Below are 25,153 nucleotides of genomic sequence, written 5' to 3'. Positions count from 1 at the left end.
AAGTTTGACAAGCACTGCTTTAGAAGTTGTTTGAGCGAACAGATCTCAAGGGAACGCTTGAAGGTGCTGCTAACCTCAGGTGTGATTTTTGACGTGCTAAGGCCCGCCCTACGTCTACTCTTTGGGTTAGAAAGTTGATTGGTTCAAGTATCAGATACTCGGAAGTTATAACTGATGGAGCCCTTGGAATTTCAGCCACGTGAGCTGGCTTCCCTCAGTGACTAAGGCAGGAGCTCAGGTGGAAGGATGCTGTGTGCTTACACCAACCAGTCTGCACTTTGCTATTTTTACTTTAACACCACACAGTCTATCAACATTTACTAAGTGTGTGGGCTGTGTCAGGTCCCGGGTGACTATTGAAATGATGACAAAGAGTGTCCCCAGCTCTGTCCCTGAAGTCAGGAGCAAGTGAAAATTAAGTGGAACTCTGGAAGAGTGTTTTTAAGTGTGCAATGCACGCTTAAATGTTCAGAAGACCTAGCTGGCCTCTGGAACTCGTATTTTTGGGTAACATGCTGGGCCTCTGTTTCTTCTTTAATGGAAATTTTAAATGAAGGCATCCAAGAGCATCTTTTTATCTTTTTGAATCCTCAAATGGGATATCTTGTTTGGCCCAAATCCTCCTCAAACAGGACAAGTCATAAACTCTTGCTTTCGAGGTCAATGATCCTCTTAATATTTGTTCTCGTGCTGTGAGAACTGTCGAAATGGTGAGTTGGCCAGTTTCGAGAATGGAAAGATGTAATTTCTTTTAATGTCTTTTAGGTTATGCAAGGCATAAAAGTAATTGTGTTTCTTCTAAATATACAGTTGAGGCTTTTAAGAAAATCTCTTGCACCTCTGTGCCTCCACTAAGAATTATTATATAGGAAAAAATTCCACCCTGGATAAATACATGTGTATGTTGCCTTGAACAGCCAAGAGTTGGAGAAGAGCATAGTGAATGATCTGTTAATATCTAAAATATAATCTCAGAAGCTGGACTCTTTACTAATGGAATTGAGGCAGAGAGAGAAAATAATCAAAGTGGCCTGTATGACTATATGAGTATTTACCCAATGGTTTTTCTTCCATTGTTACAGTAGTGTGCTGATTATATTGTGTAATTCAGTTGAAAACTGAGGTTTACACAAGTAACCAGTTGTTCTTGAAATCATATTTCCCTAAAGTAAGCTAGGGTTAAACCTAACAGTGTTATTCTAGGCAAATTATTAAAGTAGATCTCATTGAAGGATTGGTTTATTGAGATGATAAACTTATTTTTAATTATTATTAAAAATAATTTATCTCTAAAACTTTGTATATTTAGAAGTTTAATACTTGGAGCTGTCCAAGTAATAGAAGTAGGCTATAAGCTTATAAATAACACATGGGGAACTAACTGTATGATATTTAATGCATTGTAATTTGATCTTAAAAGGTGTTAAAAAGCTATTGATATTCTGGACTGAAAGTATAATTTATAATATCACATATCCCATAATATAATTGTATTGATCAGTTTACTGTTATTACCAGACATTACATTTTTCTGTGTTTACATTTATATATTAGTGAATGTGACATTTAAAGGCCACCTGCAACTTAAAAATTCTCGCTCCCTTCTTCGGCTTTTAAAATCTCAATTTAATAACTGGCAAGTGATGTTTTTCCTTCCCAAAATATTCCTCTCTCATAGTTTCATTTTAAATAGCATTGTAATCATAACAAGGCTTAACTAATATTAAATGGTATTCCTAATGGAACTAAAATGTCAAGAAATACTCTGATAAATTCCATGCTTTTATCCATTGAATTTAGAAAATGATGGGAAAAGACCAGAAATGTCAAAATTCAATTTGGAAAACAGTTTGGCATAAATTCAATGTCTTTAAATAGGTGAAAGATTTAAAAGGCTTGTTTCCCTGGACAGCAAGGTTTTAAGCTCTTACTCAGTAGTAATAACACAACAACAAACATGAATTGTGCTTACTTGGTGCAGGCACTGTTCTAGGTGCCTTACATATATTAAATGACTGACTCCATGAGCTAGGTACTAATATCCCCATTTTACAGGTGGGGGAAAAAGAAACACAGAAATATGACTAGTGCATGGTGGAATTGGGATTTGAACCCAGGAACTATGTCTCCAGGTCCTTACTCTCAGTCATTAATACACAGGCTAGTAGGTCATTATGCAGTGTAATTTATCTAATTTATTTCTTTAGAGTTTGTTTTAAAAAGACGATTCCATCTACAAACTGCTGCAGTAACCTATCAACCTAATGATAGCAGTTGTGTTTCTTGCAAAGGGATGGGACATCCACAAACTCCTCTTGATTTTATCTGTTACAGTATAGGTCTCTATGTTATAGGGAGAAGTCTAATTTCTGTGACAAGTATTGCAGGATTTGCATCAAGTATGTAGGATCTTCCTCAGTCTAATTACAAATGGAAAAATTGGGTAAGATCTCTGAGATATACAGGTAGAGGGGTAAAGAGGTAAAGAAACAAGTTTAGCGGGAACATGAATGTAAATTAAGCCCGTTTCTTCCGGGGCCCTGAATAATTTAGATGGGAGAAAGGCAGATGTCAAGATTGAGGATAGAGTTGAGGTTTGTACACTTTGAAAGGTAAGTGAAGCCCAAGGAAGCCATTCTGGAGTTTGTGGGCAGCAGCAGAGAAGTAGCCATCTCCAACTGAGAAGAAACAAAGGGAACTGGTATTTGTGGAATGTGGGGAGCCAGCTGAATCAGCATCAGATAAGGCCAGAAGTAGGTAAGATGCTGAAGAGACGGAGGGAGCTTTGGGGACGGCTTTAATTATGTTCTGAAATCTGGGACTTTGAGGTTCCTGTGGCCTCCCCCTCCCTGCCATTTGATGAACTCTACTGGTGAGGTGAATTGACAAAGGGGCAAGAATTATGGGGTGGCTTGTCTTTGGATCCTGGTAGTTTGTCATTGTCCAAGGCTCTAAATCCAGTTCAGTTAAGTAGTTAGTGGAGAGGAGATGGTCTTAAGTAGTCAAGGTGGGGATCACTGAGTAATTAATTAATCATCAAAATTACGTGTCACAGATGAATGGGTAATTGAGCCATATCCTGCAGGGCTCTCAACCCTGGCTGATCATTAGTTACCTCTAATTTTAACATTTAACATTTTAAATAATACAAATGCCTGAGTCCCTTTCTCTAAGATCCTCATTCAGTGGGTTTGGAGTGGAGCCTGGGCATAGGTATTCAAAAAAAAAAAAAAAAAAGTCCAGATGATACAAGTGCCCAGCCAGGGTTGAGAGCCACTAATCTACTACCACTAATCTTTTGGTATCACTGAACTAATTTGATTTTTAAACTCATTTGATGGCAGGTACTATGTCTTAGACACCTATGGACCAACCTGTTATTAGCAACTGTCTTTCCACTCCTACCCTGAATGAATTCTCACAGCAGGTGCTCAAATAACTTATTAAATCGAACATTGATTTTATATGTAAGTAAATAAGGGAAAGATTTGTTTAGTAACAAAAGTGTAAATGAGTGTATAGTGTGTGTGCGTGAGTTCAGGAGTTGAATGAGATAATATGAACGTTGAGTTCATGGGGTAGTGGGTATGATGGAATTTTTAAGAAGATTTGCGGATCTGTATGTATGAGGATAGTTTTTTTTTTTTAAGTAAAGAAACATCTGATTGACTTTCAAAATGAATCTCCTCTGTATTCAGATATTTGGAATAATTTGTTTGTTTTGCAAGTTGAGATCAGCTTCCTGGATCTGAATGAAGATAAGAGCAATTATCTTTATTGATGAATTGTGAGATCAATCTAAGAATCTGTGCAGTAATGAGAATCTGGTATGATATTGTATGGGACTAACCTGGAGGAATAAATTAGAATTCTTGAATTCCTGAATTTTTCAGCTTTGGATGTTTCGTTTCCAGATTTTAAGTTTCCTGTACACATAAGCTAGATGTATACCACACTGGATTCCCAGAATGCTTTTCAGTTTATTGGGCACTGACTGACTAGAGTGCTTTATTTCCTATTCAGTTCTCTCCTCTCCCAATGTGTGGACTAGATATTCTTTCCAGCATGTGGGTAGGATTGACTCACCATCAACAAGGCACATGTTTCTAACTTGGTTTTGGTTCTGTTACTTCACTTGCATTGAGCAGCCTCTGAGTTTGCAAACACAGGGCTCCTGGGGCCTGCTGTGACCCACAGACATGTTTTTTAAGTTCTGCTCGGTGTTATATTTTGACTTAGTTGCCATGTTTAAATATTTTGAGATTTCATGGAAAAATCCAGAGTTCTGTCTTCTTTTAGGGAAAAAAACCCCAGAAGCTCTGAGAATACTGGGCTTTACTTTCCCACATGGCAACCATCAGCTGGAGCTGAGGACACCTCTTTAGAAGGAATAATTAAGCTCTAGTCTCCATTATTACCTTTCCCAATAGCTGAGTGTAAGTTATTCTCCAGCTAAAATGCTCTCAACAAGATTATTAAGATCTGACAGCTAAAACCCATGGTTACTTTTCAGTCCTTATTTTTGATGATATCTCATCTTTTGAAACTCTCTTTACCCATGAGCCTTCCAGGATTTTTTTTTTTTTTTTTTTTTTTTTTTGCTGTACGCGGGCCTGCCACTGCTGTGGCCCCTCCCATTGAGGAGCACAGGCTCCGGATGAGCAGGCTCAGTGGCCATGGCTCACGGGCCCAGCCGCTCTGCGGCATGTGGGATCTTCCCGGACCGGGGCACAAACCCATGTGCCCTGTATTGGCAGGCAGACTCTCAACCACTGCGCCACCAGGGAAGCCCCTCCAGGATTTTTAAACATGTCTTTCTCTTCTGTGTCTTTGCAGGTGCTCTCAATACTGTTTCCTTGTGTGCTGGCGCCTCAGGGTTCTGGCCTTTCTTTCAGTCGGATCTCATCCATTCCATGGCTTCAGCTACCCTCAGGCACACACCTCTAGCCTTGTACTTGCTATAGAACTCAATATCCACCAGCCTGTGGACTTCACCTCCTTGATGTCCCACGTACAGTTCGAGCCCAGCCTGTTCTCCGTACATCTGCTTCTCCCCATTCTCGTGTAGCCCGTTCCTCCATTTCTGGTGCCACCATTCACCTGGTTATCTAATCCAGAAACCTGGAAATCCTTCATTCCTTGATGACCTCTCATCCTCCATATTCTACCACTTGTCTAGTTGGTCAGAAAGTTCCTTTGATGCTTCCACATGCTATCTCTTTGATCTGCTTCCTCTTTTCTGCACCAAACCTTGCGTTTCTCATTCCTACCATGGGGAACTGCAGCAGACCAGTACCTGGCCTTTCTGCCTTTCCTAGCTCCCAACTCTTCCAAACTGTTCTCCACTGAGGACTTTACAGCTGCAAATCTGATCATGTCTGGAGTATTGCTGGGAATATTTGAATGGCTCTACATTGCTTTTAGGTGAAAACCCACTTTGCTTACCGGTCCAGTATCTTCTCTATTCCTTTGTACCCTTTAGATTCGTACATGCAACATAGTATTCTGTCACATTTTCCCCCACCCCAGGTAAATCCTGCTCATCTTTTGGGATGAGTCTCCAGTTGCCTCTTCTCTAGGAATTCCCTCCCTCCCTTTCCCCGTCACCATCACTTGGGGGGCCACGTTCTTGTTTTCCTAGAGCTCCCTATGCTGTGCTTTCATTTTGAAAACTACATCTTACATTATACTGTCTATTGGTCAGGGTCTAGCAACTTAATAGACAGCCCCCGAAGGACAGTGGTTTATCCCAGCAAAGGGTTCTCTTTCTGGGTGGGAGGTGCAGGCTCTGACCCATATAACCAGCTGCCCACTGGTTTGGCTTTGGCATTTTCTGCAGATCCCCTGCACTGTGCTAACTGATGAACAGAGTGTGGAGGATGCCACGGGAGGCATGGGGTCTGGCCTGGAAGTGGCAGACATCACTTTTGTGTCAGCACTCTACTGGTGAGACTGGCCATGTGCACCGTCTAGATGCAGTGGCCTGGGAAAGTAGTCCGCTTGGACAGAGGAGGAGAGCGACTAGCTGGGCTCTGCCACATAATGCAATCATTTTGCCTCCCTTACTCTACTGTGGACTATTCAAGAACAAAGAATGAGTCTTATTTATTTTCCTATCCCCATTTTTAGCACAGTACTTGATATATAGTATGTATACCAGAGATGCTCGTGAAATTGTATCAAATTTCACATCGTTTTCTTTCATAATAATGAAAATGACCTTGTATTCAACACAATGTTTTGTAAGTTTGAAGTCTTTAAATGTGGTGTAGTTTTAAAAAGAAAGTCTAAATGCGACTTTTCTCTTGATTACCTTCCAGTACCTCATCACATCCACATGTGCTGTAGGCAGTAGTTCAGTGGTCCGTTATATCTGCCACACTGGTTGTCTTTAATAACAGCTTCAAATTCTGACACTTTGTAGAGTTTTGAGACTGAGTGCTTGCCAGTTCTGGATTGTCAGTGAAGGAACTTCATATATCTTTGTTTCATGAAGATTTGTGCCATGCTGTCCCATATATTTGAACAATGTTTGATTTTCAGCATTTTATTCATTAATTTCATGTGGATTTTAAAAATGATTGTGGACTATCTCAATTTGGGTGGATCTGTTATTTTTTAATTTTTATTCTTTCTTTTTTTTTTTTGCGGTACGCGGGCCTCTCGCTGTGGTGGCCTCTCCCGTTGCGGAGCACAGGCTCCGGACGTTCAGGCTCAGCGGCCATGGCTCACGGGCCCAGCCGCTCCGCGGCATGTGGGATCTTCTCGGACCGGGACACGGACCCATGTCCCCTGCATTGGCAGGCGGACTCTCAACCACTGCGCCACCAGGGAAGCCCGGATCCGTTATTTTTGAAAGGCACTGTATCTGCATCTTGGGGCTGCCAAATGAGGTCTGCCTCCCATCTCGGGGCCCCACTGTTCTTTTGATTGACGGACTCTCGCTCTTTGGGTTGCAATGAGATGGAATTGTGGGATACCAAGAGGACAGGATGTTTAAAAAGGTTTCACTCTAAAGTGAGTCTCTATCTGATGCAGTGCCAAGTATCATCCAGGTAAATATGCCCCGTCCTGCGCCTGTCCTCTGCCTCAGGTGAGGCTCTTAAACTCATCAGGTGGTCCTGGGCCCTGGAGGAGGAGCTGGTGGGGCATCACTTGGTGATGGAGGCAGATAACAGAAGAGATGTCTGCAACTCTTTGGCTAAACCACTCTCAGCAAGACCAGAGAACCACACTGGCAGGGGAAATGATCAGGCCCATTCTGTTGTTTCATTTGAGGCAGCAGTTAAGGGTATGTGGGGAGCTCTGATAATAGACTTCTGAAACCTTCTTAGGGAGATCTAGAGCAAGTCTCGCTACTGTTCTTTATTTGTAGACACGAACCCTAGAAAGAGTAACCTCTAAGCAAAGATGGGCTTCTGACAAGGGATGTCTAGACATAATTTGTACTCCTCCCTGTTTATAGATAGGTGGCCTGTTTTGGGGAAGGGATGTGGAGAGAGTGGGGTACCTGACTTAAGAATGATGGGTAATGACTGCAACCTCTTACTTGAAAAAGTATGTCACGTATTCAGCGAGGCCTCAGTCAGAGCCCCCAGTAGTGGATGCTTTGCTACGGTTGCTTTTAACAATCCAAATGTCACTTCAGAGAAGATTTTATGGAGTGACTTTGGGTCAAGCATTGTGTTTTGTGCTGGAGATATAGCATAAAATGAGGCATAGTCCCTGCTCCATCAGTTTTACAGACTAAAAGGGCAGAGAAAAGAATGTAAATAAGCAACACAGTGTGGTAGAGCAGCCCTGGGGTGGTGGACAGAGGGAGTGGTTGACTTTGACTTTGGAGCGGGGAGAGATGGGGAAGTCATGCCGGTTTCACTGGGAATTATACCTGGGCAGGGAATGGACATCTGCAGGGCAGTAAGGGTGGGGAGGGTACTGGGGAGACAGTGGGGGAGAGAGAAGCAGTCTGCCTCTGACTGCAGGTGTACCAGGTTTCCGGGGGGTGTGGGAAGAGAATGGCATTATGGAAAGTTTCCTCAGGCTGACTGTGGGAGGGAAGGGGAGGAAGGAGGCTGTAACGGGGAGGCCGGGTCCAGGCCAGGAGGCCTTCACTATGACTGCCTTAAGAGCAGGAGGACCCAGTGAGGCGCTCCGGGTGGGGTGGTGATAGTGTTTGGTTTTCTTTTCTCTGTCCATTATCCTGGAGGATGGAGACAAAGGGAGCTGGGACTGGAGGTGGAGAACTGGTCCACGCCCTGGCTGTGGAAGTGGAGGTTAGACATATTGAAGCAGAAGAGGAAATGGGCTTGGAAACTTCAGGGGCCAAGAAATGAGACTTAGGAGCCGACCCTCTGTGGCAAGGGAAGTATGGGTGGAAATGAGGGAGAGGGAGCCGCCTGAGGCTTCCCTGTTCACCATTAATGGACAGTTCAGTGACTCCACCTGCATTCTAGGCATTGCGGCCTGGGGATCCGGAGACCAGTGGGACACGGTCTGTGCCCTCCAGGAGCCCCGTAGGTGGGGGTAGGAGAGGTGGGAGGCTGAGCGTGGACGGGAGTGTTTGAGGGCCCAGCTGAGATCATAAATCATGAGTTCATAAAAGCGCCAGTCTTTTGCATCAGCGTTTTGACATTGGATTAGAGCCTTGATTCAAGATTGGGATTGAGGGCAGATGTGGAAAAAATGTGGCGTCCAGAAATAAAAGTGGTCAGACTGAGTTGATGACGGTGTGAACTATATTGATGGCTTCCAGACTTTTGTGATGGAGTCACAGTGGCTGAAAGCCCTCTGTCTGCCCCTCCAGACCCACGCCTGTGACCTGGGGGGCTGAGCAGTATAAACTCTCTTGCTATCTGGTGTCTCGTTGGGGTCAGCCACGGGAGAGGTCCCAGCGCGCGGCAGCTCCCTTCTTGCCAGGTCATTGTGGGTTGGCGGCTTCCCGTTACCAAAGGACACAGCTCCCATCAGGCAGCCCTCCCTGCGTGCCTCTCTCCGCTGTATTGCATCCACTCCTTTCCCTGGCCCCTTGGGTACCAGGTGATGGCAAGGCCTCAGTACTTAGGAGTGCTATCCCTTAATGTTTTCCCTTAACCCTGGGCAAACCTTTATAAATAGTTTCTTTATTAAACTTCTAAGTGCCTAATTTGAGCGAACCATCTGTTTCCTGCCAGGACACGGACTGATAAATACAGCAGTAATGGTTTTTCCTTTATGACCCAGTACCCACAACACATGTATTCAAATGAAATAAGTTTCAGGAGGATGCTTACCCTTATTATAAATGATGCCCTCTTATTTTTTATTCTGTTGTTTTTTAAAAAATGTAGTTGGGAGATACTGAATTGATTTCACTGCCCACTAATGGGTTAGGGACCGTAGTTAGAAAACCACTGGGGCTACCTGATGTTTAGGGAGTCCTGGATGGATCATCAAGTCAGATGACTCTAGAAATCTCCACAGGGTCCCATTGTTTTTCTGGGTTGAGATAAAGTGTGAGGCTGAAGATAAATTCCTAACATCAGGTATGTGTTAAAAGGGTTTAAATTACAAGTCTGTGGGCTTTAATGCCAAGTATCTCATACAGATAAGATTTATAAGATCTTGACACTTGTGAATGGCCGGCACGTGAGCTCAGAGTCACCTTGGCCCAGAAGTTCAGGTGGCTTGATAAAATCTTGGAGAAGTTGAAAGAGTTTCACTTGCTCTCCCGTATTTCTTTCATCATGACATAGTCATAGTATTGGTAACTTTAAATATTAGGTGCTGGATTACTTCCTTTTGTAGCAAAGGGTTGAGGAAATGCAAGATGGATAAATAATCCTTGTCTGTATTTATAGGCACATTTATAGAGATTCAGTGGGCTTGAGTTTTGACAGCAGTGTTTGATCAGAGACATTTTCCTAGAACCTTAAAAAAACAAAACTGCACTTCAGAAATCTCTAGTAAAAAAACAAAACAAAACTTTTTTTTTTGGTTGCTCCTACTAAATTTGCATTTCAGATCTTTCTGCCTTTTCTTTCACTTTTGTCTGTGGGTGAGCAGGGAGGGCTATGTGGGACTGTGACTATGGACAGTGAAGCCTTCTGTTGCTGTATTCGTTTCCTAGGACCACAGTGGCAAAGTACCACAAGCTGGGTGGCCAAACCGGGTGGCTTAAAACAACCAATTTTTTTTCGCAGCTCTGGAGCCTAGAGGTTCAAAATCAATGTGTTGGCAGGCTCATGCCCCCTTGGAAGCCTCCAGAGAGGAGCCTTCCTTGCCCCTTCCAGCTTCTTCTGGGCCCAGACATTCCTCAGCTTGTGGCAGCATAACTCCAGGCTCTGCCTTCATCTTTACATGGCCATCTTCCCTCTGGGTCTCTTCTCTTCTTATAAAAACACAAATCACATCAGATAAGGGCTCACCCTAATAACCTCACTTAAGATATTTACATCTGTAAGACCTTGTTTCTAAATAAGGTCACATTCACAAGGTACCATGGGACTTCAACATAGCCTTGGGGGGCGGGGCTGAATTGTTATGTTCAGCTCATAACAATTGCTATTCAGTTTAATGCATTTTAATGCATTTTCACTGCTTTTACAATAAGACATTGAGAAAATTCTGTTGATTCCCTGTTGCCTTCCCCATAGTGTTGCTCTCTTTGTTCCTCAAGTTTTTGCTCCAAAATGGTCCACAGATAACTTGCTTCCTGTTTTATTGAGAAGTAAAGGTCTTTTGGTCTGATATCACTTGCTGCTACCTTCACTGCATTTCAGCATCAATGCCCTTGTTCTTAGCTGCCTCTTCAGGTACCTTATTGAGACTCATGTTTGTCTTAAATTCCGCCTCATCTCACGTCCTTTGTGTTCTGGTTTCCTCCAGCATTGGTGAAGCCCAGGGGCTTGTATGAATTGAATTCTTCTTCAGTGTATAATTAGAGAGTTTTTGAGCACCTGTTCTGTGCCATACACAGTCCCTTTCCTTCAGGGCTTCACAATCCAGTTGGAGAGACGTGTATACTTACTGAAAAGAAAGCAACAGCCAGGGGCCAGATGAGTTCTCCACGCATTAAGGGAGAGAACTCACAGTTGCCTGGAATGGCCCAATGTGAAAAATGGATAAAATCTAGATAAATGAAAGAAGGGAGGGGGAGAGATAAAGGAAATAGGCACATGGAAGCAGAGTTAGAGGAAATAGATACATTGCAGCAGTTCTCAGACTTGCTGGTTTCAACGCCCCTTATTGACTCTTCCCTTTTACAGGACCTGAAAGAGCTTTTCTATGCAGATTGTACCTATCTATATTTACCATATCAGAAATTAAATTAACTGAGAAATTAAAAAATATATTTAATTGATTTAGGATAACGATCCCATAACAAGATTACTTGTTGTCATGAAAATAACTATATTTTTCAAAGGAAAAGAAAAGATTTATTGAGAAGAGTGGCACCGTGTAACGTTTTTGCCAGTCTCTTTGATGCTTGCTTATTAGATAGCTGGATTCTCAAATGTGCCTGCTTGCTTTTTCACTCTGTTGCAATATGTTGTTTTGGTTGAAATATACGAAGAAAATCCTGCCTCGCATAGATAAGTAGCTGGAAGAAGGAGGAGCATTTTAAAAGCTTTTCCAGGTGCTTATAGATAAGCTTTCTGTATGCTACATGCAGATCCGACAGTGATGATTTGTTTCTATTTTTCTTCCTTTCTCATACATTTATCATATCACAGTTTCTATGGGTCAGGAACCTTGGTACCACTTAGCTGAGTCCTCTTCGAGTCTCACCAGCTACGATAGAGATGAAAGCTAGGCTGCATTCTCAGGAGGCTTGACTGGAAAGAATCGGATTCTGAGCTCACTCAGGTGGTTGGCAGTATTCATTCCTTGCAGCTGTAGGACTGAAAGCCCTAGCTTTTACTGGCTATGAGCTGGAGGCCACTCTCAGCTCCTAGAGGTCACCTTCCTTTCCTAGAGGTCACTTGCAGTTCCATATCATGTGGAACGTCCCATCCTGGCTGATTACTTCATCAAGCCAGCAAGGAGGATCTCTAAAGCATGATGGCTAGCAAGACGGAATCTTACATAACATAACATAATCATGGGGATGACACCTCAATAGGGTTTGGTTTCTTAAAGATTAGTTGTAATGTGGAATCTGAAATCATGCCAATAAACTTTTTGTACTCTGTTATAATTCATTCATTTGTGTTGTACTTTGAATAGATCTTCTATCCATGTGCGACGTTCTAACATCATACATTGGTCATTTGGAAAACATTGGTTCACTGAGTTATGCCAGTCTCCCAAATGTTAGCACCTTTAGTTATACAATTTCAAAACCACATACATTGACATTACCGTCAATTTCATCAGAAAAGTGTAAGTATTGGGAAACTATCAAGCTCACAATGGTTGTTACAGTTTTCTAAAATTTTAATTTTTCCTTTATTATTGGCAACAAATACAGTCATTTGTTTTCCACGAAGTGCTCAGGTTCACATAATTTATTCTTGATGTGAAAAATGCCAAAAGGTGAAGTATGATCATAGTTTGTCTGTCGGTCATTCTCTGAAATGAAAATGGTGCTCCATGAAAAAAAACAGTTAGTTCAACTCAACTCGATCAATCATGAGTGCTTTTGCTGAGGTAACATTGCATGTCATTATGCAGGAGTGCTTTATGTGGACTTTCTAATCTTCACATCCAGTGTCAAAAAGATGTGAATCAAGGGTCAAAAATTAATAACAGTTTTATTGCTTCATCAAGGGCATTCTTAAGTTAAATTGACCGTTTTTTTAAAAATGCAAATAAGTGAGTGGCACTGAAGAATACAGGGATTTCTAGTACTGTTACGGCCTTGATTCAAGCCAAGGCACCTGCCGTTTTACCCACCACTGCCTTTGCACCGGGAGTGCAAGCGTCAACATACTTGTTCCAAGGATAAACTGTGGGATTCCAAAAAGTTATTCAACATGTTGACTGTTTCAGTGCTAGTGTTTATTGTCAGGCATTCACATACCAAAAAGTTCTTCAGTTAGTATCAGCACCAAGTAGTCATCTCATACAAAAGAAACAGCAAGTTCAGTTACCCCTGTAGATCAATCCATGTGTAAGACAAAAGTACAATTCTACAGATGGGATATTAACTCAGGCTTCACATTTGTAGCCAGATGTTTCATTTGAGGAGTTCCAGTGTCATTGGAAACTGGCACTGTCATACCTTATTTTATTTTATTTTTTTTTTAACTGACTTATTCAGTAGGCATTCAGCAATCTCAGTTGTATAAGGCTTTCTTAGTTAACTAATGCAATACAGTAGCTTACCCTGTACAGTGCTTCAGTAGCTTTTTTCATTTCTAGTCTGAAAAGCTGTTAAAATGTTTGGTTTTTAAAATGTTCATTATGCCTGCATTTAAAAGTGTTCACTTCCTTTTTCTTTAACTTCTAGGTGCTTAATTTCAAAATGATACTACGACTATTTGAAAATGTTCTGTTGCATTAGACACAATAATGTAAATTACCAGTATCTTTGAGGTCGAAGACATGATAACTTTCATGTTTTTGTCTATTCACAGTTTTGCACCTTTTTTTTTTTTTGTTTTTGGTAGAGTTTTCCCTTCTGTGAATCAGAGACCTCTGGTGTGTCAGTTTCATCTTTTTAGATAGTACAGCTGTGGTGGGTTGAAGAAGGAGGTTTTCTAATCCCCCTTTTTTATATGTTGAATTTTTTATTGTTGTAAAATACACCTAACATAAAATTTATCTTTTTAACTGTTCTTAAATATACAGTTGTGTGGCATTAAGTACATTCACATTGTTGTGCATCTGTCACCACCATCCACCTCCAGAACCTTTTCATCTTCCCAAACTGAAACTTCATACCTAGGAAACATTAACTCCCCATTTCTCCCTTTCCCCCAGTCCCTGGTAATCACCATTCTACCTTCTGTCTCTTCGAATTTTACTATTCTAGGTACCTCATATAAGTGAAATCATACAACATTTGTCCTTTGAGGCTGGCTTATTTCATTTAGCATAATGTCTTCAAGGTTCATGTATGTTGCAGCCTATATCAGAATTTCCTTCCTTTTTAGGTTTTAATAATAGTCAATTGTATGTATATACCATACACCACATTTTTTTTTTTTTGCTTCTTGATTTTTTAAAAAAATTTACTTAACTGTAGGTGATGTACAATATTGTGTTAGTTTCAGGTGTAGAGCTTTAGATTCTTTTCCACTATAGGTATATACCACGTTTTATCCATTGTTTATCTATTCATCCATTGATGGACACTTGGGTTGCTTCTACCTTTTGGCTATTTTGAATATGCTCTATGAACATAGGTGTACAAATATCTGAGTACTTGCTTTCAGTTCTTTTGAGTGTATATCCAGAAATGGACTTGCTGGATTATATGGTAGTTTTATTTCTTGAGGAACCACCATAATTTTTTCCATAGTGGCTGCATCATTTGATATTCCCACAAGCAATGCACAAGCGTTCCAATTTCTCCATATCCCTGCCAACATTTGTTATTTTCTGTGTGTGTTTAAAATATTATAGCCACCTTAATGGGTTTGAAGTATCTAATCTCCTCTTTTAAATCAGTGTTCCATCTTTAAATATAAAAAAGTTATACTTTTTTAAAATTTTAGAGTGAAATACTAAATTCTAAGTTATAGTTTGATATATTTGAACATTTAGAAATATCCTTGAAAAGATTTAAAATATTACTGCAATTTTGTGAAAGGACAAATAAAATATGTAAATACCTTTCTGGCTTTGGCCTTGTGGAACTCCTGAGAAGGTCTTGATACCTCCAGGGGTGTGTAGTCCTCACCTGAGAACTGTTCACTGGAGTATAGTGTTGGGAAGCATCTTCACAGTGAGTTTAGTCACTGTTTCCTTAGGTGGGTAAGGGCTATTTCCCTTGGTCCACAAATCTATTTACTATATTTCAAAAAAAAATTTCCCCGTAGCCTATACCCAAGATTTTATTTTATTTTATTTTAAAGAAATAACTAATAAAAAAATACAAAAGAAATAAACAGATCAGTTGACATGGAATTAAGGTTGGGAAGGAAGACTGTTTTGTCATTGACTGGGAACGTATTTAGGGTCTGACAACAGAAGGTAGGAATAGATTATGGTCCTTTTCTGGTAACAGAGATATTTTAAGTCTGTTCTTAATCTTCTTTAATATTTTTAAAGATAACTTAAGGAGGATATCCTTATCAGTCTTGATGTGTAGAGATTTCTCTGGAGCAGAATTTACAAAACTTACTTAAAACATTTTAGCTATGTTGTTAGAATACCCATTTGGGGCATTCTACTGTTAGTATGCTTAGAATAGGAAAATAGCAAACAGCCTCCCTGGATTAGATGACTACAAGAAATGATTGAAATTTGATTAACAAAAAAAAAAAGACAACAAAAGTTAGGGACACTGTTTTGTATTTTATAACCCAAAGGAACATATCACTATTTAAAATAACATTCCAAAGATATCAGTATTTTTAAATGGGAGTATTTTTTTCATCAGCCATCCACTGTACATTGGGAGTGGTGGTGCTGAACTGGAGCTTCACCTGAGGTTGGGCAGCCTCACCTTTTTTGCTTTCACTGCACAGTTTACATGTTTAGACTCTCTTAAAAGGACCTTATTTAAATATCACTAATTGGCTGCATGTGTACAGTTCATATCTTTTATTTTTTTAAAAAACGAAAGGTGGTGATCATTCATCTTTATAGTAGGACATCTCTTTGCTACGATTTAGATGCTGTTTAAAAATCACCATGCCTTTCTGTAAACTCTGCTTCGTGGAGAGTAGATTTGTTATAAATGTGTAAATAATATTGTGGATAAATATTAACATATAGGTTGAAAGGATAAGATGTGTAATAGAGCAGTGATCATCAGATGATAGACACCATGTGATTATTAATTGGAGAATGTGGACTGTGGAGTGTGGACCTTGGTACAAATTGAACATCCTGCAAATGGAGAGAACAGTTTTGGCTGGTGTGCCTGACATTCTTGGTTATGGTTATGTTGCTTAGGTGGATAGTTGCATAATAAGATATTTAGTACATGTCTTTGCAACTAAAAATGGAGAGAAATTTTAGTTTGTTCCCTTCAGCTTTCACATCATGAGGAATACAGTTTCAAATATTACTTTAGATTATTCCATGCAGTGATGATGAAAATGAATTGGGAAGGGGAGCCGGTGAGAACACTAAGAAAAGTCCATGTTTGGGCAAAAAGAGACAAGATGATAGTTAATGTGGGAGCGCTTCTGTGTACCTTGGGCCACTTGCTGCTGCAACCTCGAAGATCAAGAGATTAAGCACCATTACAATAGTGTAAAAAACAAAACCTTTTCCCTGCATGTTTGCCATGATTTTCTGTCTTTGGCCGGCAGTATTGAGTTGAGATTTTAAAGTGAGTGGTAAAGTTTATAATGGGGCTACACGGGGACTCAGAGTAGCGGTTCGGGTGATCGTAGGACTGGGGACTTGTCTGGTGCTCAGTGCTGAGGAAGTCAAAATATTGGGCCTCTTTTGAGAAGACAAAGTCGGGAAGGGGATGAGATCTTAGAGATGAAGACTATAGTATGTACAGTGAAGCAGTGAGCTCAGATCCCTGTGTGAGAGAGAACTTTTTGTACTCTGAGTGAGGCAAACCTTGTCCCCAAAGAGTGTCTGGTACACTTGATGAATTCATTACTCCCCAGAGGTGGTGTAGGTGGGAAGTAGAAACAATTTGGCTGTGTTTAGGAGGCAGGGCCAGACCATACCTTACCATTAGGGTTGATGTTGGAAAGACAAGTACACTGCTTTGTGCCTCTTTTTATGATGAGCCTGGCAAAGAACAGCAGGTAGAATGAAGTCTGACAGCTTCTTTGTCATCCTCGTCAGGATTAGCTCCATCTGGCTGCAACAGGGGGTTCAGTTTCCGAGGACAGGTAGTTGGGAACATTGTGGCTTTAGAACCTGGAGAATGTTGAGAGTCTTGATTGCCTGGATAGGAGTTTTACTCAAAGGCAAGGGAAAGCAGTGATCATGACATGGTAAAGGCAGTCTTTTTAGGTGGATTGACCAGGGCCCAGTGTACAGGGTGGATTGGAGGGGAAACACTGAAGATCAAAAAGTTAGCTGTTGTAACTGAGACACTTAAATCCTGTTGGTATGAGCTCTGATTTCTGTATGCTTTGTTTCTACTACTTCAGGCAATATTTTGGAGTTAGAACATCTACTCACTTAGACTGCCTGGCCAAGAAAGTCAAACAGCTTCATTGTGGGCTTTTGGGAGCAGCACTGCATTTGGGGTCTGGGGCCTTGGGGTGTAGCCCAGCACTTCTGTTAATGTGAATTACCTCTGAAACCACAGGCAAGGCCTTTGAATCTCAAGACCTTGAACATAGAGTAGCTTATTTCTAAGGCTCTCCCTAGCTATTGTTTTTTTTTTTTTTTTTTTTTTTAGTGTCTCATTTATGACTTGCAAATATACATTTCTAAGTACTCACTTCTACAAGTTGCCAGGGAGTGGTCTTTTAGGGGCCTCTGATGATGATGTGTGATGAATAAATGACTCATGTACAATTAACAGCGTATATTTCCATACAAACAATTTCAGAGCCCTAACTCTCTCTTAATAGTTATCACTTCCTTAAGTAGGCTTAAGCCCTTGAAATTTTGTTTGCATCTTTAATTTATTTGAAAAATGAATTTTTCTGAGAGATATATAACTCATCTCCCTAATTAGATTGTAACCTCCTTGAAAGCAAAATGCTTTGTTTTGTTCTGTTTGCTTGTTTGTTTTAATCCATCATAATGCCTTAAATAGCATTATGCATACAGAAAGCACTTAATAAAGCATGAGTGAATGAGCAGCTAGAGCATAAATTTCCATTCAAATCAAATTATTATGAACTCTGAAATATTGAAACATGAACTAATAAAGGTTTAGGCCTGTGATATTTTATTACTTCCCTGAATTAAATAATGTGTTTGTAATGATTATTGCTGTGGCTACATGTAGGTAGAACTGAAAAGGTCAGACTGAGGCCAGGAAAGGTCTCCACAGTGTACTGCTCTAGGACACATTAGTGGGAGTTCGTTCATAATCATATAATTTCTATTCTCAGTGCAGAAAGGAAATGTCATTTTCCAGAGATCAGTCTTTGAGTACCCTCATGGATTCAGAGCAGTGCCCTACACTTGGGGAGGGGGAAACAAAGTCAAGAGTTTAGAAGTGACAGGGGTCAGTTACATAGAGAACAAAACACTTTGTCAGTTTTCTGGCCAGAAGGAGAACACTTTTCCTGACTAGAGATGATTTTTGAGATGAAAGCTTTCCAGGATACGGGATTCCTGGTGTCTGTGTTAGTTTCTATGGGAGCCAGAGACCAGAGGATAAGAAGAGAAGTGTGAGGGAGGGTGAAGAGGAGGGTGCCTGCAGTGGTATGAAGGGCGGGTAACAGACATTGCTAGGGGAAGGTGGGGGAGGAAAGCGTGCAGCTGGAGGGGAGCTCCTCATTGTGGGAGGAGGCTGACCTCTGTCCACATCTGTAGCCCTGGTCCTTATATCCTAACCCAGGACATTCACTGATGTCATAATGATAGGTCTGACCCGTGGTCAGCAGGAATGGGGATGTTTGACCTATGTTTTAAGACATTGCATCAGAAGGCAGTTAAAACAGATAATCAGATATTTAATTTCTTTTTTAGAAACACTTCTATAAACACAATAAGTGTACCTTTTTCTTCCTGACAGTACCTTAGTTGTTTGATTGTCTGAGGAACTGAGCTAAATAGGCAGATGCTCCAGAAAACTGTTTAAATCTTGTGCATAAAAATCATAAAGTCAGTTAATCATTCATGGAACCAGTGTTCATTGACTGGCAAATGTGTCAGAGACTTTGCCAGTCAGTGGAGGTACAGTAAAGATATTATCTGGTTCCTGCCTTCTTATCTGGTTCCTTTCCTAATCATAATTAGGAAATTATGATTCTGTCTGATGGTGCACATCACCTAGAAAGCATCATGTCACAGGCAGGACCACTCTGCTTGGGGGGTTGGAATTTTAGAAGCCCTCCTAAAACAGATGAAACTTGAGATTTCTCTGCTGCCTTAAATTATTGCTTCAAAAATCTTCTTTGGATGAAGCCACAGAGACCATGTGTTGACACAGATGACCGGGACAGCCCAACTTGGCTGGTTGCTCTACCATTCCATCATGTCTGCTCTTCCATCTTCAGTCCTGGGTCATTTTTTGCCTCATGTATGATACTGAAGTGAGATATAAGAGACACTCTGAAATGGACCCTCCACCCTCTGCAATCTCCATACTTTCTTTATCTACACTGGTTTTCACTGGCAATATCTTTCCCACTAGACTCCTTTGTGGTCATGATAATGATAGTGACATTGATGTTGGCGGTGGTGATGATAATATCTAACATCCTTTGAGCATTACTCAACACCAGACAGTGTGTATGCATTATCTCATCTGATGCCTACAGCCTCTGAGATGGGGGCTGTCAATCTCTCATATCTTACCACAGATGTCATTGAGACTTAGAGAGGTTAGATGACTCTTCCATATCAGTCATCATCACAGTGGAATAGGTGGTCACTTGTCTGTTGAGTGTTGTTGTTGTGGTTTTTTTTTTTTTTTGTGTGTGTGAATCTGTGCATGTAGTTTACATCCTTCCTCCCTGCCACATGCTCAGCTACTACATGCTTTTGTTTGTGGTAAGTACAAGATAAGTGACAGATTCTGCTCTGTAAGGAGATTATGGTCCCTGTTTTTTCATTGCTCTGGTTTGCGTGCTGGCAGAGTGGTCCCCAGATGCCCTTGGGTGCTAAGGCATTGAAATGCAGGTCACCATTTGTCCTTCAGCCTGCTCTTCTGCCTTTTGTTTTGCCATCACTGGCTCTTTTCTTCTCTTTTATCAGGAGTCTCTAGCTCAGCACTCTCCATTGGCTTCTGCTCTTGGGTATCACCGCTTACATGCCTCTTCTGTCACTGTGGCTAATCCCCAGCCACTTTCTGCCACTGCTGACTCCTGCTGAGCCCAGGTCGACTGCTCTTTCTACTTCTCTTTTGCTCTCTTCCTTCTCTCACAGGGTCTCCAGTGTGTTTAGCATCCACTTCAAGAAGCTGGCCAACTGGGCATTTGTTTTGCTTATGAACTGACCAGACATTTCGTGTCAGAGAGTCCTATTCTTGGCCTTTCTTCTGAGCTTTATCCCTGGGTGGCTGTGTGGGTCCAGGAATATTAGTTGGTCTTCAAAGGTGGTTGCTTGTTTGGTTGTTGGGTACAGCTCCCAAGTTGGAGCTGTTTAAGGACCACAGTACCAGAGATGATGCTTTACTGTATTCATAACTGTTGATTAGGAATAAAACAAGTTATCACTTGCCTAAAACTTTATTTTCATTTCTGTGCTGTCTTTTTAAAAGAAATTATGACAGAGTTCTTTATGAATCCCAGCTACCTCATACTTTGTTCTTAATAAATCCTGCTTGAATATGTGGATTTTGTATTTTAACTCTGACATTGACGGAATTATTCTTCTTTCCAATGGGCATTTTGACTCAACCTCTATTGTATGGATACTTAACACTCACAAGAGGATAAAGATTCCTGGCTTTTACACAGTGGTTTGAGTTTCAGCCCCTGGTGTGGGGACACCTCAGTTTGGAGAGGAAGAAGCGTGACACAGTTTGCAATTGTGTGGACTCTGAAGTGAGATTAGCTAGTTCCAAAAACAAGCTCTACTATGTCTTAGTTGTATGACCTTGGGCAACTTACACTCACTGTGCCTCAGTTTCCTCATCTGTAAGATGGGGTTATAACACTGATATGAAGGACTACATGTGTTCACATTCCTAAAGTGCTTAGAGAGTGCTGCATGTACACTAACAGCCTAAGTGGGTCTTCAGTGTAGTGTCCATGTTTCTCAGGTGGACTCTGAACAGGTCCTGCAGTGGCGTCTATTCCCAGTACCTAGCGTAAGCCCTCAGAAGTCTGTCAACTACATACATGAGTGTATAAAAACACAGCAAACCTTTTACCAAATCTCCTTAGTCCTTTACATTATTTTTTATTGAATAAATTGTTCTTCTGAGCTTGTTTTCTACTCTTCAAGTGACTCTGTTTTAGTTTCTGAGTTTTCATTGATTTGACTATGATTCGTTTGTTGACATTCTTTCTAGCTGTCCTGGGAGCAGTCATTAGCCACAAGAAGATTCACTTAGCAATTTCACAGGAACTGGCTTTGGTTCTGAGTTGTCCACCCAATATAACTTATCTAAGACAAAAACGTGTGTGGTTTTGTTATAATCTATATGTTCCAGTTTCTGAAATTATGAAAATGGTCATTCATTACGGTATGTCTCCTAATGCTGTATTTCAAGTGAATTTATTCTTGGTTAACAGGAGCAGTTGTGACAAGCCCCTAAAGTATTGATTGCATTTTGCTTTTTAAATTCTAGACATAAAACCATTCCCATGAAAACCTAAGTTATAAAGGACTTAAAACTATTTAAATATGGCATGTAGGCTTCTTTTTAGTTCAAGGGAAAATGTAGGTTATTGATCCTCTGAAACCCACTGGCGCTAAGAAAGCAGTTCAAATTGGAATCCTCCATTGGACATTTGTTGATATAGATGAACGGGCATTTTCCCCTCCCTTTGGTGTGAGATGGACTTGAGTTGGAAATGTTCTTATGAACGGGCATTTTCCCCTCCCTTTGCTGTGAGATGGACTTGAGTTGGAAATGTTCTTGAATGACATGGTACTTGAGTCTAGTGTCATCACCATTGGAGATACAGGACCACGCCTGCTCTCTTCCCAGCTCTTTTTGGCTTTGATGCTCACCAGTGCTTCTTGGAGCCAGGGCCAATTTCAGCACAGTGTCTGAGACCAAGAATAGTTATGCTCATTCGATTTAACACTCTATTCACCTGATTAGCTCAGTTCGTGGTCTTGGATAATACCTGCCATTTAGTAAAATCAGTCTTTGTTGGCCCTGTAGATATAAGGCCCTGTGGAGATCCAGGTCTGTTAATCCTACCCCATGATTTCTTTGGCAGTCCTGGCCCATGTTATGGGGAGCCTTGATAGCTGGCCCTTAGTTCCTCTGTTATTCCAGTATTGTATCCCTCATTTTTTTTTTTTTTTTTTTTTTTTTGGCGGTATGCGGGCCTCTCACTGTTGTGGCCTCTCCCGTTGCGGAGCACAGGCTCCGGATGCGCAGGCTCAGCGGCCATGGCTCACAGTCCCAGCCGCTCCGCGGCATGTGGGATCCTCCCGGACCGGTGCACGAACCCGTGTCCCCTGCATCGGCAGGCGGACTCTCAACCACTGCGCCACCAGGGAAGCCCTGTATCCCTCATTTTATAATCTAGGTCATAGCCTCTTATCTTCTGGGCTCCTCCCCCATCCACTCTTATTTTAAGGTCCCTAAAGTAGCAACTAGAATCTTGTAGTTAGTAACTCCGTCCTGACGCCACCTTTGGTCTGATTTTGAATATTTGACTCTTTAAAGTCACACAGTAGCTTGAGGCCCCCTACAGAGAATGACTGGTAGGGCTTGCCTCCTGCCAGCAGCTGGGATGCTGCTAGCTTTGAGGACAGGACTCCCTTAATCTGTGCTACAGCAGAAGTTCCACACAGGTCTCCCTGGGGCAAGATGTACAGTTGAATGTGCCTCTGTGGGATCTAAGGCAAAAGAGGGGAGATGACAGGAATGGGAAACAGTATCTGAACTTACTTTTCATACAGCAATGTTTGTTTTGTAAATCAAAGAATACTCAGCATTGTTGCAGCACACTTCTTTTCTTAATAAAAAATGAAGTGTTAATCCTGCATATCTGAAGTTGATGCTATAGGCCAGTGGGACTCAACATGACATGAACGGGTATCTGTATGTGTGACATCAATGTGCATGACATCAACATGCATATCAGTGGGGAGGGGTGTATTATATAATGGAATCACCAGTGATGCTTTTCTACAATAAACACGTATAGTTTCTACCCCCAGTCACCCATTCAGTTTCCCAGGGGTAGTGGCAGGTGTTTGAGTCATCATCAAGCTCTCATCTGCTTTCCTTTATGGTGTATTTGGGCTATACTCATGGTGGGTCATAGTCATTGGCCATGGATCATAGTAACAATAGGAAATATAACTAATATATATTGAGCAATTAGTCTGTGCCAGGAACTTTTTTTATGGGTATTTTTCTTTTGTGCTGAGTTAAGGCACTTGCTTGACAATTCTAACATGACTATTAGAATTTGAAATATAACTTGACTATATATGTTTATATATTCACATATGTATTTATTCAGGTCATGAATCATTCTTTTTCTTGGGATGGGGTAAATAGGCTTTGTAAATTGATCAGAGTGTATTGTTTTTAGTTCTACAGAAATCAAAGTACTTCATTTATATATTCTTTTTTTTAAAATTATTTATTTATTTTTGACTGCGTTGGGTTTTCGTTGCTGCACACAGGCTTTCTCTAGTTGCGGCAAGCAGGGGCTACTCTGCCATGCGGTGCGCGGGCTTCTCATTGTGTTGGCTTCTCTTTGTTGCAGAGCATGGGCTCTAGGCGCGTGGGCTTCAGCAGTTGTGGCTCGCGGACTCAGTAGTTGTAGCTCACAGGCTCTAGAGCGCAGGCTCAGTAGCTGTGGCGCACAGGCTTAGTTGCTCCGTGGCATGTGGGATCTTCCTGGACCAGGGCTTGAACCCGTGTCCCCTGCATTGGCAGGCGGATTCTTAACCACTGCGCCACCAGGGAAGTCCCCATTTATATATTCTTAAAATGCAGGCTAGAGCTAACAAATATCTATTAATACTATTTATTAATACTTACTATCCATGCCAAATGCTTTCATTGTATCATTCCATTTAATTCTTGCAAAAGCAAAGGACAAATGGCCCTTGAAAAGCACAGGTTTGAACTGCAAGCATCCACTTATATGCAGAGTTTTTTCAATAGTAAATGCTACAGTACGGCATGATCCGTGGTTGGTTGAATGTGGATACAGAGAAACCATGGATATGGAGGGCAGATTATAAGTTATATACAGATTTTCAACTATGTGGAGGGTCGCTGCCCCTAACACTTCATTATTCAAGGGTGTCAGCTGTACTTCCAGTTTTACCTCCAATCTACAGATGCGGAAACTGAGGCATAGAAGGTTTAAGGGATATGATGATAGTAGCTAGCATTTAATGAGTGCTCACTACCTGCTAGACACGTTCTAAATGCTTTGCTTTGTTAACCTACTTAATCCTCACAACAACTGCATGAAGCGTTTACTGTCGTCCTCACTACTTTATAGGTGAGGAAACTGAGGCCTAGAGGGTCAGTGCCTCGTTCATGGTCATCTAGGTGGCAGAGCCAGGTTCCAAGCCTAGGCTACCTGATCCCATTGCACAGTGACCCTGGAGTAGAATGGGGCTTTCAACCTAGCTCTTCTGTCTCAACATCTCTTTTCCAGAGCTGCATTGCCTCCAGTTATTTAAAGGCAATTAAAAATGATGGTTAGCAAAGCGTGACAATTTGTTTAGATCCGTGGCTCTCAGTTGGGGGTGGCTTTTGCCCCCCCAGGGACATTGTGCAATGTGTGGAGGAATTGTTGGTTGTCACCGCTAGTGAGAGGCTGCTCTTGGCATCTCCTAGGAGAGGCCATGAATGCCACACTAACCCTCTTCCAGCACAGAGGACAGTTCCCCCACAGCAAAGAATTATCAGCCCAAAACGTCAGTGGTGCTGGGACTGTGTTTTGAATAGTACCTTATCTCTTGGAGGAATCAATTTCTTTTGTTCAAAATTATGCAGAAGATAGTTTTAGGCTGGAGAGTAAACAGAAAAAGGGGGTGGAGCTGGGAGGGTCTTGGCTTGGAGGACACTTATCTTTGAGCTGTGTTCATTCTTATTTTAAAAGCTGTGCTTGAGGGGATTCATAGATCACAGATTCCAGGTTACAGGATCTCTCACCTTCTGGAATGTAGGAGGATGATATCTTTAAGTCTATTCTTATAGCTGGGCTTGTGTCTCTGGGCATCTGTGTGGTGAACACTTCTTTGTAGGTAATTCGTGTGTGTGTGTGTGTGTGTGTGTGTGTGTGTGTGTGTGTGTGTGTGTGTG

The 25,153-nt window shown here is 41.4% G+C and overlaps 1 protein-coding gene across 1 annotated transcript in view; it reads left to right on the top strand.

Moving 5' to 3' along the window:
- The window catches only part of PARD3B (par-3 family cell polarity regulator beta), a 1,036,702-nt gene that overhangs the window by 486 nt on the left and 1,011,063 nt on the right, over positions 1-25,153 (top strand). The window lies entirely within an intron of this gene.

The sequence above is a fragment of the Aethalodelphis obliquidens genome, unplaced genomic scaffold (genome assembly GCF_003676395.1).
Source record: "Aethalodelphis obliquidens isolate GAN/ISIS:26980383/991018 unplaced genomic scaffold, ASM367639v1 scaffold2, whole genome shotgun sequence".
Lineage (NCBI taxonomy): Eukaryota > Metazoa > Chordata > Mammalia > Artiodactyla > Delphinidae > Aethalodelphis > Aethalodelphis obliquidens.
Note: the sequence above shows the minus strand (reverse complement) of the source record. Positions and strands in the feature narration are given on the sequence as shown.